This window comes from Gorilla gorilla, chromosome Y (assembly GCF_029281585.2).
Source record: "Gorilla gorilla gorilla isolate KB3781 chromosome Y, NHGRI_mGorGor1-v2.1_pri, whole genome shotgun sequence".
NCBI classification, from domain to species: Eukaryota; Metazoa; Chordata; class Mammalia; order Primates; family Hominidae; genus Gorilla; species Gorilla gorilla.
Genome location: NC_073248.2, coordinates 9,208,128 through 9,222,565, shown reverse-complemented (window position 1 = coordinate 9,222,565; position 14,438 = coordinate 9,208,128). Strand labels below are relative to the sequence as shown.

Below are 14,438 nucleotides of genomic sequence, written 5' to 3'. Positions count from 1 at the left end.
TCACTGCTTCTCATGCTCTATACCTGCAGTCTTTGACCGCTGCCCTTGAATTGCTGGGTTTGCTCTTTCCTGTGATCCGAAAAAGCTGAAGCACAGGGGTTTTCCTTCCTCCCCTTTGCTGTGGCGTGAACCCCCACTCCCTTGCCACGCAGGCCTGGAGGGTCTGCCTAAGTAAACCACTAGCATGATTGCATGCCACAGTTGCATATTGTTGTGAGTCATGAAAAGATACGTGCGGCCAGGCACAGTGGCTCACGTCTGTAATCCCACCACTTTGCGAGGCTGAGGCGGGTGGATCACAAGGTCAGGAGTTCGAGACCAGCCTGAGCAACATGGCAAAACCCTGTCTCTGCTAAAAATACAAAAATTAGCCAGGTGTGGTGGTGGACGCCTGTAATCCCAACTACTCAGGAGGCTGAGGCAAGAGAATCGCTTGAACCCAGGAGGTGGAGGTTGCAGTGAGCTGAAATCGTGCCATTGCACTCCAGCCTGGGTGACAGAGTGAGAGTCTGTCTCAAAAAAAGAAAAAAAAAGATGTGCATGTCCTCACCCTCAAAATGTAGAAATAGGATCTTATTTAGAAACAGGTTCCTTGCAGACATACTTAAGTGAAGGATCTTAAGATGAGATCATCCCAGATTTAGGGTGGGCCCTAAATCCAATTACTAGTGTCCTTACAAGGAGATAGAGATTTGGAGACACAGAGGAGGCGGCCACGTGGAGATGGAGGCAGGGACTGGAGTGATGTGGCCACAAGCCCAGGAACACCTAGAACCCCCAGGAGCTGGGAGAGGCAGGAAGGGTCCTCCCCTAGAGCCTCCAGGGTAGCGCAGCCCTGCTCACGCCTAGATCTCAGACTTCTGGTCTTTGGAACGGTGACAACATCAATTTTCTTTGTCTGAAGTCACCCAGTGAGTGGTGACTAGCTGTGGTAACGTGATCAATTCTCACTTCAGAAGGCATCAGAGTGACCCCGTCTGGGTCAAGGTATCCTGAGGTCTGTGTGGCATTTCTTCTAATCATACCCGTGAATGACCAGTGTCTGAAAAGCTTCCCTAGTTTGCCCTCCCTAAGATGACAATTTCTTCCCTTGCAAAATTCTCCAGAGCATCTCTTTAGTGTGGTATCCATTGTGGCATCTGCTCTTTCCAGAATTAAGATGTTTGAGCCCAAAAATGAGATCATTACTATTAGTTGTTTTTTTGTTTGTTTGTTTTTCTGAAACAGTCTCACTCTGTTGCCAGGCTGGAGTGCAGTGGTGCGATCTCGGCTCACTGCAACCTCCACCTCCTAGGTTCAAGCGCTTCTTCTGCTTCAACCTCCTGAGTAGCTGGGACTACAGGTGCCCGCCACCACACCCGGCTAATTTTTTCTATTTTTTTTTTTTTAGTAGAGACGGGATTTTGCCATGTTGGCCAGGATGGTCTCAATCTCCTGACCCCGTGATCCACCCGCCTCGGCCTCCCAAAGTGCTAGGATTACAGGCGTGAGCTACTGCACCCGGCCAGCGTTAGGCGTTTTTAATAAATAAAACTGGAGAAGCATGATTTTAGCTACAGGATACTAAGAAAAACTTCATTCTTGAGCTGAAGAAAAAAAAAAAAATACCTGGCTGGGCATGGTGGCTCAGGCCTGTAATCCCAGCACTTTTGGGGGCTGAGGCAGGCGGATCACCTGAGGTCAGTGGTTCAAGACCAGCCTGGCCGACGTGGTGAAGCCCCGTCTCTACAAAAATATAATTAGTCAGGCATGATGGCAGGTGCCTGTAATCTCAGCTATTCAGGAGGCTGAGGCAGGAGAATCACTTGAACCCGGGAGGCAGAGGTTACAGTGAGCCGAGATCGTGCCACTGCACTCCAGTCTGAGGGACAGAGCGAGTCTCTATCTCAAAAACAAAACAAAACAAAACTCCGACACTGGAACAATTGTGTTGTCAAGTAAATTAGAGGATGCTGGGACAGTGACATTCTTTCCCTCTCTCCTGGACCCTGGCAGTAAAGCACTAGAGGGGTTCACATGCACCTGAATCATGGGGCAGGTGACCCAGAGGCCGCTTTTTCACCCAAGGACATTTCCAGCCTCACAATGGCACTGTGGTTAGAACTTCATCAACAAGAGACATGCGTAACACCAAGGAATGGGCACAATTCAGTAGTCCCAAATACAGCGGCATGAATGGTGCCTTCTAAGAGCATTCAGAGCAGCTAACGAGCACGAGATGACGGCTGGCATTTCTCAATAAACAACTGCAGTACGTTACCCTTCGTCCATCAAGCAATATTTTTCAACATCTCCTGGTGAGAAACTTAGATAAGGCCTGATGAGAACACACATGGCAGCATAGAATACATTCTTCCATTTGCTTCTTTTAGGCAGGGATGTTTTTTCCTCTTGGAACGGACCCCAGAGTTCTAGCAGAGGCCTTGTTAAGTGGGGTGGGATGGAGAATTGTTGAGAAACACTAATGACCAAGGTATGCATTTTCACATTTATATTTGTTCTCTCCGGAGCTACCAGACACCCAGTGCAAAAAAACCAACCCAATTCTATGGAAAGGAAGGGAAATGTATTAGCCACATGCCTGTGGGCTCCAGGAATCTTGGCTCCATAGCTGCCTGAATTCCAAAGTAAGAGCTGCAGATAGGACGGGCATGGTGGCTCACGCATGTAATCGCAGCACTTTGGGAGGCCGAGGGAGGCGGATCACCTGAGGTCGGGAGTTCGAGACCAGCCTGACCAACACGGAGAAACCCCATCTCTACTAAAAATATGAAATTAGCTGGGCATGGTGGTGCATACCTGTAATCCCAGCTATTCAGGAGGCTGAAGCGGGAGAATCGCTTGAACCCAGGAGGCGGGGGTTGCAGTTAGCCGAGATCACGCCATTGCACTCCAGCCTGGGTGACAAGAGCGAAACTCCATCTCAAAAAAAAAAAAAAACAGAGGTGCAGTCACTCGAATCTTCTGTCCTTAGTCAGTTGCATGTTTCTCCAAGTTATGTGGTTCCGTAGATGTTGAGATGTTTGTGACATCCATGTCCCCTTCGACTTTGGTCCTTTGTTTCTGACAGGGGCTGTATGGTTGACTCCAATGACCAATCATCAAATTTCCATTATGCCAAAGTTGCGTGTGCACGTGTGTGTGTGTGTGTGTGTCTGTGTGTGTATAACTCTATGCGAGTATGTACGTGTGTATGTGGGTATCTGTGTGCATGTGCATATCCCTGTGTATGTGTGTTTGTGTATATGTGTTTGTGTATGTGTGTAGGTGTAAGTATGCATGTATGTTTGGTATGTATGTACATGTGTATCTGTGTATGTATGTATGTGTGTATGTATTTGTGTGCATGTGTGTATATCTCTGTATGTGTTTGTGTATGTGTGTGTATAGGTGTAAGTATGAATGTATGTTTGGTATGTATGAATATGCATATCTGTGTGTACGTGTGTATATCTGCAGGCTTGTGGATATGTGTGCATGCATGTGTTATGTGTGTATATGTGTATGCACATATCTGTGTATATGTTTGTATGTATACCTGTGCATGTATGTCATGTATGTGTATATCGGTGTATGGTTTCTGTGCATAGGTATATGTGTATATCTGTGTGTGTCTGCATACATGTGCATGTGAATGTGTGTCTATTTGTGCATGTATGTGTTTATCTGTGTATACATGTGCATGTATGTATCTGTACGGATGTGTGTAACTGTGTATATGCACGTGTATGTGTGGTATATGTGAATGTGATTGTGTATACACAAGGGTTTAAAACTTAGTGCAATAGAACCTTTGTGAAGAACCACGGGAAAACAATTGTGCTTCCTATTGGTACCAGAGAGAAAGAGGAAGAACATTTTATAAAACTCTCTTTTGTTAGTTTTCCTCGTATAATGGTAGGAAGAAGTATGGCATGAAGGACAGTTTTGTACATGCTGCAGTGATTTCTACCCACCCAGGAGAAACCTGGGACCATATAAATCTCAAAGATAACCAAGGAACTATCTGACTCATATTTTAGACACTGACCAAAGAAGAAAACCTTAACAATTTTATAAGCTCTTCAATGCATCTCTAGTGTATATTAATGGTTTTTATGCTTATATGCCTGATAACAAAAACTATCGTAAGAGACTGCAAAAATCTCACCCTTGCAAAAAAAAAAATACTTCCACGAGGACATCTGCCCAAAAACTGGCTGTCCAAACTCAGACTGGTGTCACCATGTTACTGATCTTTTTAGCCAAGGATAATCATTTCAAAAGAATTATGGAATCCTCTTCATTATTTCCTTTAAAATCCTTTTTTCCCCTTTACCTCCCTGAATATGAACGTAGTTTAATATGGCACATCTATTCTCATGGCACTACTATACTCCCAAATAAACATCTTTTCTATTACAGAGTATATTACTCAGTCCTTACACTGCTATAAAGAAATACCTGAGACAGGGTAATTTTATAAAGCAAAAGAGGTTTAAATTGGCTCACGGTTCCACAGGCAGTACAGGAAGCATGGCTGGGGAGGCCTCACGAAATTTACAATCATGGCGGAAGGCAAAGGGGAAACAGGCACGTCTTACATGGCCACAGCAGGAGCAGGACGGGGTGGGGAAGTTGTTGCACCCTTTAAACAACCAGATTGGATGATAACTCACTTCCGCCACAACAGCACCATGGGGGACAGTGGTAAACCATTCAATGGAAACCACCCGCATAATGCAGTCACCTCCCACCAGGCGCCACCTCCAAACCGGGGATTCCAACTCAACCTAAGATGTGGTGGGGAACCAGATCCAAACCATCTCTTTGTTGACACCAATACTTAGGTTGACACCAATACTCTGTATCTATTTCATCCAATTTTATTCTTTTTCATAAAAGCAATGCAGTAAAGATAAAACTAAATGTGGACCCTGGGAACAAGGAGTCCAGAGGTTGCCCAAAGAGTTGCAAGTGCATCAGGAAACCTGAATGTGAAGATGGGTGACCGAGAGCCTGATGCCAGCCTCCTCTTGGGTCTTGACTGAAATCTTCCCAGGTTGCTGTTGGATTTTGCATGTACGAGCCTCCATCAGAGGATAGACTTAGGCATATGGTTTGCCCAGTGAATTGGACAATCTCCAGAGTTTATGAATTGAAGAGTGGGATGAATACAATACACAGAGCACCGAAGCAAACACATCAGAATCGAGGCAACTCCGCTGGGAGAAAAAATGGAAACCTTGAGCTGAATAGTTCAGAACAGGTTGTCAGAAACTGGGCATCTCGGGGACCTTTTACCCCCAAGAACTGGAATCTGGAAAGATCTCTGCCTGTTTACCATGATTTATTTTTCCTGGGAGGTATAAATTCCCAGTGCCCTCCCCTCTATCTTACTGTGGAGGGTATTAGCTCAGTTTTTCAATGTTTAAACAGGTAGCACCAAAAAGTGTCTTCTCAATGCTTCCCATGCTATTCCACGTGGACGTTTGGCTTACAGTTGACTTGCATTTTACCCACTTTTTAACTATCACCTAATATGTCAATCAATTGCCTATTAATCATCTCTCTCTCAAAATATCTTCTATCATTCGTATATCTATATACCCATTTCTATCATTGATCTATCTCTGTGTATATTTATCTATCCATGTCTTCATCGATCTATCCACCTACCCTGTCTATGTATCTATGTATATATTGGCTCTATATATATCATGTATCTAGCCATTTATTCATTTATCTATCCACCCATCCTGTATATATATCCATATATCTATCAGGTCTAATCTATGTATCTATATATCTATCTAATCTCTATCATCTATCAATCAGTCATGTATCTAGCCATTTATTCACTTATCTATCCACCCACCCTGTATATATCAGGTCTAATCTATGTATCTATCTATCTATGTAATATCTATCTATCTATTTATTCATTTATCTATCCACCCACCCTGTATATATCAGGTCTAATCTATGTATCTATGTATCTATGTGATATCTATCTATCAATCAATCATCTATCATGAATCTATCTATCTGTATCAATGTATTTGTCTGTCTGTCTACCTATCTTTATTAACTTATTGACCACAAGTAACTTGAACAAGATAAATTCAAAACTTTTCTGGGAGAAAATTTCAAGTTGATTCCAGCAGGTAGCAAACATAAAAGCTGTCTTACACCAGGAAACAGGGTTAAAGACCCAAAGGAGGAAGAACTTTTTCATCCTTTGATAAAAGACCAACAAGTCTGATGGGGAAGCTGTAGCTGTACCTTAAAGTGCAAAGTGACTCAGAGAACAAGGTGCAGATTAAAGAAGAAAACTCGTAAGGTCAGAGGTGGGAGAACCAACAGAGCTCGCTTAGATGGAAACTTTTTTTTTTTTTTTTTTTTTGAGATGGAGTCTTGCTCTGTCGCCCAGGCTGGAGTGCAGTGGTGCAATCTCAGCTCACTGCAACCTCTGCCTCCAGGGTTCAAGTGATTTTCCTGCCTCAGCCTACAGAGTAGCTGGGATTACAGGTACCCGCCACCACGCCTGGCTAATTTTTGTATTTTTAGTACAGATGGGGTTTCTCCATGTTGGCCAGGCTGGTCTTGAACTCCTGAACTCAAGTGATTGACCTGCCTCAGCCTCCCAAAGTGCTGGGACTGCAGGCGTTAAGCCACTGTGTCCAGCCAGATGGAAACTTTTTTTTTTTTTTTTTGAGACGGAGTTTTGCTCTTGTGGCCCAGGCTGGAGTGCAATAGCACGATCTCGGCTCACCACAATCTCCGCCTCCCAGGCTCAAGCAATTCTCCTGCCTCAGCCTCCAGAGTAGTTGGGATTACAGGCATGTGCCATCACACCCGACTAATTTTGTATTTTTAGTAGAGATGGGGTTTCTCCATGTTAGTCAGGCTGGTCTCGAACTCCTGGCCTCAGGTGATACACCCGCCTCGGCGCCCCAACGTGCTGGGATTACAGGCATGAGCCACCACGCCTGACCAAAACTTTTAAATCATTTAAACGAGCTCCCTGTCTGTAGCCCAATGTCCTCTGCACCTTTTCATCCTTGAAGGGTGACAGCCAAAATCCCACTCTAGGCTGACGGAACGAGGAAGCTCCATGAAATCTCTGTTTTCAAGCTGTCCGTGAGTGAAATGACCTATTTCCTTGCTTTCCTCACTGGTAGAGATGACTGGGCCAGCCAAAACCCTCCGACGCCCTCAAGCCAATGCTGAATATGAATTTTACCATTTAGTTAATATATTATTTTAGTCATTGAAAAATAAAATCCGGTCAATAGCCAGACATGCTAGCCAGAAGCAAAGGCAATGTGCCGTCTCTGTTCCATGTGTCTTGAAAGTGTGCCTTTTTTGGATAATGAAAATCTCTACAATATTTTCTCGGGTTAATGAGAAGTGAAGTGTTTATTTGTATTTTTAATATGAAAGAGAACATCTTTGCCTCTGGGAAATATTTATGAGGAACATAACTAAATGGAGACTAAGCTTTCCTTTTCATTTCCCTTCTGCGTCACAGATTCTTGTGTTTCTTCAAAGAACGAATTAAATATTTAAAGCTGTTGTCAATGCAGAAATGTTCCTCCCTAAAATGTTTCAATGAGCTGGAAAAAAGCGGAGAATAATTTGCTATTGTCTACATATTCATAACATAAGATGTCAGGAGGTATTAGAGTCACTTTCGATGTGTCTGACTACACAGCATTGGTAATATTAGAACACTTTCAGCTTTCAAGGTGTAAATTTTTCATCTCCTCCTTTTCACTTCCTTCCATTCGTATCCAGGCCCCTTGGAGAGGTGGCTGCAGGTCACGTTTTTATATTATTTGTTCTAATTGTATTTATATTTTTTTTTTTTTTTTTGAGACCGAGTCTTGCTCTGTCGCCCAGGCTGGAGTGCAATGGTGAGATCTCAGCTCACTGCAACCTCCACCTCCCAGGTTCAAGTGATTCCCCTGCCTCAGCCTCCTGAGTAGCTGGGACTATAGGTGTGTGCCACCAGGCCTGGCTAATTTTTGTTTGTTTGTTTTTGAGACGGAATCTCATTCTGTCGCCCAGGCTGGAGTGCAGTGGAGCCATCTCAGCTCACTGCAACTTCTGGCTCCCAAGTTCGAGCAATTCTCCTGCCTCGGCCTCCTGAGTAGCTGGGATTACAGCCGCCTGCCACCACGCCCAGTTAATTTTTTGTATTTTTACTAGAGACGGGGTTTCACCATGTTGGCCAGGATGGTCTCGATCTCCTGACCTCAGGTGATCCACCTGCCTCAGTCTCCCAAAGTGCTGAGATTACAGGCGTGAGCCACCACTCGCAGCTGGTCACATTTATTTTTTAGCCAGTTTCTGTGCACCAAAGAAGGGACAGCCTTCTGGAAGCATTTTAAAAGGGAGGCAGTAAAAAGCTATATGAAGTTCATTCCAAAACATATCTCCCAGATTTCTCAAAGAACTAAAAAGAGAACTACCATTTAGTTCAGCAATCCCATTCCTGGATACACACATAATGGAAAATAAATTATCCTACCAAAAAGACTCCTGCACAAGCATGTTGATCACAGCTCTATTCCCCATAGCAAAGACATGGAATCAACCTAAATGCCCATCAATGGTGAATTGGATAAAGAAAATGTGGTCCATAGACGCTGTGGGATACTACACAGCCACAGAAAAGAACAAAACCACGTCCTCTGCAGTAACATGGATGGAGCTGGAGGTTCTTATTGTAATCAAACTAACCCAGAAACAGAAAACCAAATATTGCACACTCTCATTTATAAGTGGATCTACATATTGGGTACTCATGGATGCAAAGACAGGAACAGACACTGGGGGCTCCTAGAGGGTGGAGGGAGGGATAGGGTAAGAACTGAAGAACTACCTATTGGGTGCCATGCTCACTACCCGGGTGATGGGAGCAGTCATACCCCAAACCTCAGCATCACACAGTCCACCCAGGTAACAAGCCTGCATATGTTCAACAAGTCAGCAAAATAAATCATGATGAAAACAATGAAATGTTCTTAGTTTTATTTCAACCACAAATTAGAAATCAGACATTTTTCAACTATCTGCCTTGGACCTGATTCTAGGGAAAATATCCTAGGTCTGTGTTTTATAAAGATATGTGTAAATATATGTGTGTGTGTATGTATATGTGTGTGTGTATATATATATTACATATATGTACATAATGTGGGTATGCTTGCATATGTATATATATATGCTTGTATATGTGTATATACCTATACATATATGTCTGTACATATACATATGTATACCTATACATATATGTCTGTACACATACATATGTATACCTATACATATATGTCTGTACATATACATATGTATATCTATACATATATGTCTGTACATATACATATGTATACCTATACATACCTATACATACATGTAGAGGTATACACACATATGTATGATATATACATATACAAGCATACACACATAAATAATCAACAGTGTCTTAGTCTTCACATTGAATTTATTGTTCTGCAAATGGAATAACTGTTGATATTTTAAAATAGAACATGCATTTGCTATTATATTTCATCCATATTTTTTTAACCCCTTCTGTGTTTCAGGCAGTGTCCTAGATAGATCTGGGGATTCTGGAGTTGAACAAAACACAGTTCCTTCTTGAAACTGACATTTAGAGACCCATATCTGAGAGATAAACAAATAAAGTCAAGCATTAATAAGGCTATGAATAAATACATCAAAATGCTGAGTAAGAAATATTTAAGTATTACTCATCTACTTGACAGAGAAGAAGAAAGAACATGAAAACTTGAAAGCCAACCTATCTGGTCATCAGGGAAATGCAAATCAAAACCACAATGAGATAGCCCATCATACACACTAGGATGGCTCTAATGACAAATATGGACAGTGACAAGTGTTGGCTCAGATGTGCAGAAACTGGAGCACTCTTATATTGTTTGTGGGATGGTGCAATGGTGCTTTGAAAAGCAGCCTGGCGGATCCTTCAATGGTTAAACATAGAGTTATCATATGACCCAGCCATTCCCCTCCTGGGTATTTACCCAAAAAATTGAAGACAGTTACTCAGACAAGTATGTACATAGAAGTCCTAACTGTATGCTAAGTGCTAAGCATTATTCATGGTAGTTACACAGTGGAAATAACCCAATGCCCATCAATAAGTGTGTGGATAAACAAAATGTGGTCTACCCATACAATGGAATGTCATTCAGCCATCAAAAGGAATGAAATTCTGATGCATGGTACAAAATCGATGGACCTCGAAAATATTATGCTGAGTGAAAGAAGCCAGGCACAAAACCACATGGGAGGCCGTTTGAAATGCCCCTGATAGGCAAATCCATGGGATAGGAAGTAGATTTGTGAGTGGCTGCATAGGGCTGGAGCAGATGGCAGGATGGGGGTGATGACCCAGGGAGTGTTGCAACTATCCTTATGAACCAGGAAGTGCTACAATTATCCAGATGAACCAGGAAGTGTGGCAATGTCCCTACGAACCAGGAAGTGCTACAATTATCCCTATGAACCAGACAGTTCTAAATGTCGTTATGAACCAGGAAGTACTACAATTTTCCATATGAACCAAAAAGTGTTGCAGTGTCACTATGAACCAGGAAGTGTCACAATGTCCCTCAAACTAAGAAGTGCTACAATTATCCCTATGAACCAGGAAGTATTGCAATGTCCCTGCAAACCAGGAAGTGCTACAATTATCCATATGAACCAGGAAGTGTCACAATGCCCCTATGAACCAGGAAGTGCTACAATTATCTGTATGAACCTGGAAATGTTACAATGTCCCTATGAACCAGGAAGTGCTACAATTCTCCATATGAACCAGAAAGTGTTACAATGTCCCTGCAAATTAGGAAGTTCTACAATTATTGGAATGAAAGAGGAAGTGTTGCAATGTCCCTGTGAACCAGGAAGTGGTACTATTATCCATATGAACCAGGAAGTGCTACAATTATCCATATGAACCAGAAAGTGTTGCAGTATCCCTATGAACCAGGAAGTCCTACAATTATCTGGATGAACCAGGAAGTGTGGCAATGTCCCTATGAACCAGGAAGTGAAACAATTATCCATATGAACCAGAAAGTGTGGCAATATCCCTATGAACCAGGAAGTGCTACAATTATCTGGATGAACCAGGAAGTGTGGCAATGTCCCTATGAACCAGGAAGTGCTACTATTATCCACACGGACCGGGAAGTGTGGCAATGTCACTATGAACCAGAAAGTGTCACAATTTCCCTATGAACCAGGAAGTGCTACAATTCTCCATATGAACCAGAAAGTGTTACAATGTCCCTGCAAACTAGGAAGTTCTACAATTATCTGAATGAACCAGGAAGTGTTGTAATGTACCTGTGAACCAGGAAGTGCTACTATTATCCATATGAACCAGGAAGTGCTACAATTATCCATATGAACCAGAAAGTGTGGCAATATTCCTATGAACCAGGAAGTGCTACAATTATCTGGATGAACCAGGAAGTGTGGCAAGGTCCCTACGAACCAGGAAGTGCTACTATTATCCATATGAACCAGAAAGTGTGGCAATATCCCTATGAACCAGGAAGTGTGGCAATGTCCTATGAACCAGGAAGTGCTACTATTATCCACACGGACTGGGAAGTGTGGCAATGTCACTATAAACCAGAAAGTGTCACAATTTCCCTATGAACCAGGAAGTGCTACAATTCTCCATATGAACCAGAAAGTGTTACAATGTCCCTGCAAACTAGGAAGTTCTACAATTATCTGAATGAACCAGGAAGTGTTGTAATGTACCTGTGAACCAGGAAGTGCTACTATTATCCATATGAACCAGGAAGTGCTACAATTATCCATATGAATCAGAAAGTGTGGCAATATCCCTATGAACCAAGAAGTGCTACAATTATCTGGATGAACCAGGAAGTGTGGCAAGGTCCCTACGAACCAGGAAGTGCTACTATTATCCATATGAACCAGAAAGTGTGGCAATATCCCTATGAACCAGGAAGTGCTACAATTATCTGGATGAACCAGGAAGTGTGGCAATGTCCTATGAACCAGGAAGTGCTACTATTATCCATATGAACCAGGAAGTGCTACTATTATCCATATGAACCAGGAAGTGCTACTATTATCTATATGAACCAGGAAGTGCTACAATTATCCATATGAACCAGAAAGTGTGGCAATATCCCTATGAACCAGGAAGTGCTACAATTATCTGGATGAACCAGGAAGTGTGGCAAGGTACCTATGAACCAGGAAGTGCTACTATTATCCATATGAACCAGGAAGTGTGGCAATATCCCTATGAACCAGGAAGTGCTACAATTATCTGGATGAACCAGGAAGTGCTACTATTATCCATATGAACCAGGAAGTGCTACTATTATCCATACGAACCAGGAAGTGCTATTATCTATATGAACCAGGAAGTACTACAATTATCCATATGAACCAGAAAGTGTGGCAATATCCCTATGAACCAGGAAGTGCTACAATTATCTGGATGAACCAGGAAGTGTGGCAATGTCCCTATGAACCAGGAAGTGCTACTATTATCCACACGGACCAGGAAGTGTGGCAATGTCATTATGAACCAGAAAGTGCACAATTTCCCTATGAACCAGGAAGTGCTACAATTCTCCATATGAACCAGAAAGTGTTACAATGTCCCTGCAAACTAGGAAGTTCTACAATTATCTGAATGAACCAGGAAGTGTTGTAATGTACCTGTGAACCAGGAAGTGCTACTATTATCCATATGAACCAGGAAGTGCTACAATTATCCATATGAATCAGAAAGTGTGGCAATATCCCTATGAACCAGGAAGTTCTACAATTATCTGGATGAACCAGGAAGTGTGGCAAGGTCCCTACGAACCAGGAAGTGCTATTATCCATATGAACCAGAAAGTGTGGCAATATCCCTATGAACCAGGAAGTGCTACTATTATCTGGATGAACCAGGAAGTGTGACAATGTCCTATGAACCAGGAAGTGCTACTATTATCCATATGAACCAGGAAGTGCTACAATTATCCATATGAATCAGAAAGTGTGGCAATATCCCTATGAACCAGGAAGTGCTACAATTATCTGGATGAACCAGGAAGTGTGGCAAGGTCCCTACGAACCAGGAAGTGCTATTATCCATATGAACCAGAAAGTGTGGCAATATCCCTATGAACCAGGAAGTGCTACTATTATCTGGATGAACCAGGAAGTGTGGCAATATCCCTATGAACCAGGAAGTGCTACTATTATCTGGATGAACCAGGAAGTGTGACAATGTCCTATGAACCAGGAAGTGCTACTATTATCCATATGAACCAGGAAGTGCTACTATTATCTATATGAACCAGGAAGTGCTACAATTATCCATATGAACCAGAAAGTGTGGCAATATCCCTATGAACCAGGAAGTGCTACAATTATCTGGATGAACCAGGAAGTGTGGCAAGGTACCTACGAACCAGGAAGTGCTACTATTATCCATATGAACCAGGAAGTGTGGCAATATCCCTATGAACCAGGAAGTGCTACAATTATCGGGATGAACCAGGAAGTGCTACTATTATCCATATGAACCAGGAAGTGCTACTATTATCCATATGAACCAGGAAGTGCTACTATTATCCATACGAACCAGGAAGTGCTACTATTATCTATATGAACCAGGAAGTGCTACAATTATCCATATGAACCAGAAAGTGTGGCAATATCCCTATGAACCAGGAAGTGCTACAATTATCTGGATGAACCAGGAAGTGTGGCAATGTCCCTATGAACCAGGAAGTGCTACTATTATCCACATGGACCAGGAAGTGTGGCAATGTCACTATGAACCAGAAAGTGTCACAATTTCCCTATGAACCAGGAAGTGCTACAATTATCTGGATGAACCAGGAAGTGTGGCAATGTCCCTATGAACCAGTAAGTGCTACTATTATCCACATGGACCGGGAAGTGTGGCAATGTCACTATGAACCAGAAAGTGTCACAATTTCCCTATGAACCAGGAAGTGCTACAATTCTCCATATGAACCAGAAAGTGTTACAATGTCCCTGCAAACTAGGAAGTTCTACAATTATCTGAATGAACCAGGAAGTGTTGTAATGTACGTGTGAACCAGGAAGTGCTACTGTTATCCATATGAACCAGGAAGTGCTACAATTATCCATATGAACCAGAAAGTGTGGCAATATCCCTATGAACCAGGAAGTGCTACATTTATCTGGATGAACCAGGAAGTGTGGCAATGTCCCTATGAACCAGGAAGTGCTACTATTATCCACATGGACCAGGAAGTGTGGCAATGTCACTATGAACCAGAAAGTGTCACAATTTCCCTATGAACCAGGAAGTGCTACAATTACCCAGCTGAACCAGGAAGTGTGGCAATGTCCCTACGAACCAGGAAGTG

The 14,438-nt window shown here is 42.6% G+C and overlaps 1 long non-coding RNA gene across 13 annotated transcripts in view; it reads right to left on the bottom strand.

Annotated features, from left to right (window-relative positions):
* LOC101124366 (uncharacterized) overlaps positions 1-14,438 on the bottom strand; it is a 50,397-nt gene that overhangs the window by 15,536 nt on the left and 20,423 nt on the right. For 9 of the 13 annotated variants that reach the window (XR_010132625.1, XR_008675814.2, XR_010132621.1 and 6 more), the window contains one exon: positions 4,850-5,204. The exons of the other annotated variants lie outside the window; for them this stretch is intronic. This is a non-coding gene — a long non-coding RNA (uncharacterized lncRNA). Of the gene's footprint in view, positions 1-4,849; positions 5,205-14,438 lie in introns of those variants that run through there. 13 annotated transcript variants of the gene reach the window in all.